At 43.8% G+C, this 6,144-nt stretch overlaps 1 pseudogene; it reads left to right on the top strand.

Annotated features, from left to right (window-relative positions):
* Positions 1 to 5,339: 5,339 nt before the first annotated feature.
* On the top strand, positions 5,340 to 5,457 carry LOC126413647 (5S ribosomal RNA; annotated as a pseudogene).
* The last annotated feature ends 687 nt before the right edge of the window (positions 5,458 to 6,144 follow it).

The raw sequence follows: 6,144 nt of genomic DNA, 5'->3' as shown, positions 1-6,144 counted from the left end.
TTAAGAGTGTGTTTCTCTAATCAGAGAAAGATATTTTAGAAGCGATTCAGGAACTTTAATTTTGCAGGGCGTAAATCATTTCATACGCAGCAGATGACTGAATTATAGGCAAATACACACTTATACGGACGCCCCGAAGTGCCTATGTCCTGCTGCCTCTTAGGGGCATAGTCTTTACAAAAGGACACTGGGAGTCGCCAGAAAGCCTCAGCAAACATTGTGTCTCTATCGAAAGTTGTTTCTCATGCCTCGATCTGTCATCCCTAGACTTTGAAAAGTCCTTTAAATCCCTGTAACAGGATGTTCCGAAATTATTCTTTCAAATTATAATAGGAAGTAGAAAACATCAAAACAAAATCAGTTATGGTACACATTGTCCCTGACAGCAGTTTCTGATGCTAGGGGCTATTTATACAGCAGGTAGTTAAGCATGCTAATTACCCAGCGGAATTCACAGAAAATAATTGAATGCAGAACCGTTGGCTTGTACACTCGAGGTACATCGACGGACTGTTGGCTGTTGTGTCGGTTTGGTCCGCAGTTGTGCCAGTAGCGTATGTAATTATAGAGATGAGGTCTTCTTCTGTTCCCACAACGGTTTCATATACCAATTGCTTCATATGTCTCCACGTATGTGACGTCAGGAGACCTGGGTGGAATCTATTGATTTCAGAAGGTGGCCCTCAGATAATTTCCCACAGCGTTTCTGAAATGGGCTAACAATCCATCGCGCTGGAGGTACACCCTTTGAATCGGTTTCTTTTTATTCAGACGACAGAGCCACCTATCCGTACACAGAGCAGTTTTGAATGTCAGTAGCCGCGCGGGATTAGCCGAGCGGTATGGGGGGTTGCAGTCAAGGACTGTGCGGCTGGTCCCGGCGGAGGTTCGACTCTTCCCTCGGGCGTGGGTGTGTGTGTTTGTCCTTAGGATAATTTAGGTTAAGTAGTGTGTAAGCTTAAGGACTCTTGACCTTAGCAGTTAAGTCCCATAAGATTTCGCACACACATTTGAACATTTTGAATGTCAGTACACATCCCCAGTCGGCGACACCGTCACAACGACTTACGTAGGGCAAAGTGACGAGTTTCTGTCACTACGCGCTACGCGAAGTGGAGCTACCAGTTACAGTTTTTCTGATTTAGAGCTTAAAACCAGCAGGTGACTAACAGTTCAACGACCTGTTGTATTAGTATTACACATGCAGTAGTATAGTTAACCTAACGTCTCCGAATTCCTCAGTATTAATGTGCTAGTTATCGTGTTTACATTCGGTCTGATGTTACGGTAACGAACAGTTCGACACACTGTACTCGTGTTGACAGTTCCTTCTTGTTAGAAAGGACAAAACTACAGTTCTTAAGCGAAAGTGTGTTTTGTTGCACTGTGTCATTGCGATCGCCGCTTCAACAGGAGCAAAATACGAAACATTACTTTTTAAAGGAAGCATTTACTTTTCAGACGATTCCTCAACAATAAGTGTGAAATCATATGTTATGTTTCTGTATGAAATGACATTTGTTTCTACTCATAATGCTCTGTGCTTATACAAAATTAGTGTTTATGTATCAGTTCTGTTTAATCCCGTACATCCGGAAAGTAAGAAGCATAATATATTAGGGAGGAGAAAGCAATCAAACATAGATTTCTTAAAATTTCTAAAATAAGCTGAAAATGTTTATTTGCCTAGATAGCGCACGTTATAAAACATTAAAATGTGGTAACTGGTTTCAGTTGGCTAAGCAACCATCGTCAAATCACTCATGCAAAATTATGTCAGCTTGTAGCGTACTGAAATCCTGCATGGTCTATGAGTTTGGGACATGTTCGTATGAGTAACACTCAATAAAAAACTGAATAAACCCGTAAGGGATGACCAACTAGTTCGCAACCATGCTGATGAGGTTGCAGTACCTCGTACATTTCGTTCAAAATGGTTCAAATGGCTCTGAGCACTATGGGACTTAACATCTGAGGTCATCAGTCCCCTAGAACTTAGAACTACTTAAACCTAACTAACCTAAGGACATCACACACATCCATGCCCGAGGCAGAATTCGAACCTGCGGCCGTAGCGGTCGCTCGGTTCCAGACTGAAGAGCCTAGAACCGCTCGGCCACACCGGCCGGCGTACATTTCGTAACTGACTGCATATGGACATAGTTCCATTTATGTAGGCGATGCAGGCTTTGCAGTACGCTATATGATGACACATACGTTACAATGAATGATCTGAAAATGGCTGCTTAGTCAACTGAAACTAGTCATCACATTTTAATGTTTTATAATGTGCGGGATCTAACAACCATAAAAAGAAAAACTGTTTAACTTCTAAGAAAAAAGAGAAACCTCTTGTAGTGTGGTCGATATTAACATTGCATTGACTTAAAATTTTCGTAAGTTATGGAGTTTTAGATCGGTGGACCAAATACATCCTAATTTTCAAAAAAAGGTTTTCAAATTTTTTTTTATATTAAAAGAACGTTATTTTCTGTCACACATGTTTTGGTGCGTCCAAAGGCTGTACAAAATTTCACCGTTGTGATGAAGAAACCTCTATTGAAGATACTACAGTAAAGCTAAAGAATGTTGAACAATATTCCAGAAGACATTGCAAGTGTTTGCTGCCACTAGTCACCTGATTTTGGTTCCAATCTTATGACATCGAGCATGCTCCATACACTGATGAGCCAAAACATAATGATCAACTGCTTAACAGCTTGTTTGTCCACCTTTGGATCGAAATACGTCACTAATTCTCCGTATAAGGGTCCGAGAGTTTTTGAAGCGCTGTGGCATTAGATGTCTACCCAGAGTTAATATAATTCGCGTAAATAACGGGCCGCTGATTTGCCTAGGCGGTGATGGCGCCTAATAGCGACTATGAATGGTTCCACAGGATTTACATCAGGCGAATTTGGTCGCCGAGACATTAACGTGAGTTCACTATAACGCTCCTCAAACCGCTACAGCACGGTTCTGGCTCCGAGACACGAAGAATTATACAGCTGAAAGGTGACATCGCCGTCGTGGAAGACATCAAGAATGAAGGAACGCACATGGTTCGCAGCTGTCAACGTGTCTTCGATTACTATCGCACGTTCCACGCAAGCGCAGGACAATGTCTCCCATAAGATAATACGGTCCCACCAGCCTGCTTCTGTGGCGTGCTGCACTCTCGCCTCGATGACGGCGTTTGTACAAACGACCTGGTGTAGAAAAAATGTGATTCATCCGAAGAGCCGACACGTTTACATCGATCGACAGTCGAATCCCGATGATCTCATGCTCAGTGTGATCTTAACTGATAATGTCATCGGGTCATGTGAGCATGTAGGTGTGATCTTCTGCGGAGCTCCACATTCAACAACGTTCGATTCACGGTGTTCTGCGAAACACTTGTGCACGCTCCAGCATTGTTCTCTTAAGGCATAGATGCCACAGATCACCATCTATTGTTCTTTACAGGGCGGACAAGCCTCCAAACCCCACGTTCTCTGAAGAATTGGGGACGTCCAATCATTTAGCGCCTAGTGGTAGTTTCACTGTCCTGCCGCTTTCCGCAGATACTCACGACAGTAAGACGTAAACATTTGACCGGCTTCGCCATTTTCGAGATACTTGTTCACAAGCTTTTGCGCAATGATGATCTGTCCTTGTCAAAGTCGCTTATCTCAATGGATTTCTCCATTTGCACCCTGTATCTTCGCTAGGGTGTTGCCCTGTCCGTGCCTGCTCCGTTTACATAGTTTTGCTACTGCGCCATGTGCGGGCCACGCCACCATGCGGCCAACGTCGTGGTGGGCAGTGGTCATAATTTTTTGGCTATCAGTGTGTAATCTATGGTGTAAGATCCATGGTGAGTAAATATATCGAGGTGTGATTTTCTGTAAATTATGGCGGAAAATGTGGAGATTTTCCAACGTACGTAAGTGGATGTTAAAGTTCATAGCTGTCGAATTACGACAAGACTTTATTTATGTCGTCTTTTGTGCCGCTGGAAATGCTTCCGAATAGGGCTTAAATGACGCAGCACGTGTGTAATTTGATCAAAGAGTAATAGCAGCGCCACAAGCCACTGCCCCGCCGTCAGGAGAAGAGAAGAGGAGAGGAGAGGCCCCACAAGCGGCTACCCTCGTGTACCACACACAGACCGACACGTGACACGGGCACTGTTCGTATGTTTATTGCTGTGAATTTCGTATTAGGTGCCCAAAGTGGTGACCTTGAACTGTGGTACAAGCAATTCCGGGCTGCCGATACTGCGCGTGGGATTTCATATGGACCTCTCCGCACAGGCCCGTATTATAAACGGAGTCCATGCCTTCGGGAGTCGTCCGTGTTTTCGTGTGCCTCTTGTTTGACACTGGGGAAATTGCATTAATTTATTACTTTATTCATAGCCGTTATTTTTCAGTTACTGTAGTACATATTTCAGAATGAAATTCAGTCATCAGTTGCAAATGTATCTTTATTTCGCTTCACAAATTAATTTGTCTTCTGTAGAAGCATACAAAATAGTCAAAAGATTTATCTTTTAAGCTTCTGAAGACGACAAATTAATTTTTCGAAACCGGCAGAGGGAAAAAATATATGTTTGCAGCTGGCAACTGAATTTTATTTTGAATTACATGAAAGTTATTACCAGACCACTTTCCTCCATTAATCCATTCAAGAATCAAGGACTTTTCAGCCAAATGTGAGACGAGTCGATAATGGGGCAGTGAGGGTCCCAATAGGGAAAATTTGATAATGGTGTCCCAGTTCCTGTATTTGCCTTTCGTCCAAGGGAATCCCCTGAAAACCATAATCAGAACAGGGTCAATGAAACTACTTTTATTTTAATTCTGTTACAACATGTCCCAACTTAAGACTTTTAAGCTTAGTGGACATAAAATTACATCTGTTAGTGTGCAGGTAAGGTAAAGTGGTACGCTCTATAACCATGTCGAAAGTACACGTGTCAGTCCTTTCCTTATTTTTAAATCTCTTCATATTGTTGTAGAGCTGTTTTTTACAGCCAAACATCGCTGTAGGAATCCCAACTGGCAATTTTTGGGAGCGGAGGTTCAGGTACCCTCCCAATGAACAAGGGAAATACAAGTGTGTCGAAAACATTGATCACGATTGGGATATAGAACCTGTTTGTAATTTACTTCTCGGAGAGATTTTCCATCGTCTGAGATAAAACTAAATAAAAAAGTAGACAGGGAGAGAATGAGAGAGAGAGAGAGAGAGAGAGAGAGCGAGAGAGAGAGAGAGAGAGAGAGAGAGAGAGCACTTGGATCATCAGTGACTACGCAATATTGCACTGTTGCGCTTGTGTTCGCTATTTTTCGACCAACGGCCTTGCCGCAATGGTAACAACGGTTCCCGTCAGATCACCGAAGTTAAGCGCTGTCGGCCTGGGCTAGCACTTGGATGGGTGACCATCCGGTCTGCCGAGCGCTGTTGGCAAGCGAGGTGCACTCAGCCCTTGTGGGGCAAACAGAGGAGCAACTTGATTGAGATGTAGCCGCTCCGGTCTCGGAAACTGACATACGGCCGGGAGAGCGGTGTGCTGACCACATGCCCCTCCATTTCCGCATCCAGTGACGCCTATGGGCTGAGGTTTGACATGGCGGCCGGTTGGTACCGTTGGGCCTTCATGGTCTGCTCGGGAGGAGTTCGCAATTTTTCATATACAGTAATTGATCAAAAGTATTCGAGCACCCGTATGCAATGCGGAACTGACTGCTAGATGTCAAGAGAGGCGGACCCACTAGCATGAAAAGAGGCGGAGAGTGTTGCGTTGTGGATAACAGCAGAGTGAGTCAGTCAGGAGAGCTGAGCGAACTTGAACCAGATATTGGATATTACCTCAGTAACCAATCCATCAGAGACCTTTCAACCCTTGTAAAGCCATCCAAGTCAATTGTTGGTGATATGATTGTGAAGTGGAATTGCAAAGGAACAACACGTAGCTAAACCAAGACCATTCAGATCTTCTGTCCTGACGTGAAATGACAGTCGAGAATTGCGGAGGTTGCTGCAGAAAATCGGATGAAATCAGATTAAAGAATCATTCATGAGACCCAAAGTGCTACCAGCAGGCCACCTACCACAGTAGCTGAGCACAGGGAGGAAAAAAGCCGTTCGTAACAC

This window comes from Schistocerca serialis, chromosome 7 (genome assembly GCF_023864345.2).
Source record: "Schistocerca serialis cubense isolate TAMUIC-IGC-003099 chromosome 7, iqSchSeri2.2, whole genome shotgun sequence".
Taxonomy (NCBI): Eukaryota; Metazoa; Arthropoda; class Insecta; order Orthoptera; family Acrididae; genus Schistocerca; species Schistocerca serialis.
The sequence above is the reverse complement of the archived record's forward strand: the minus strand, read 5'-3'. Positions and strand labels throughout refer to the sequence as shown.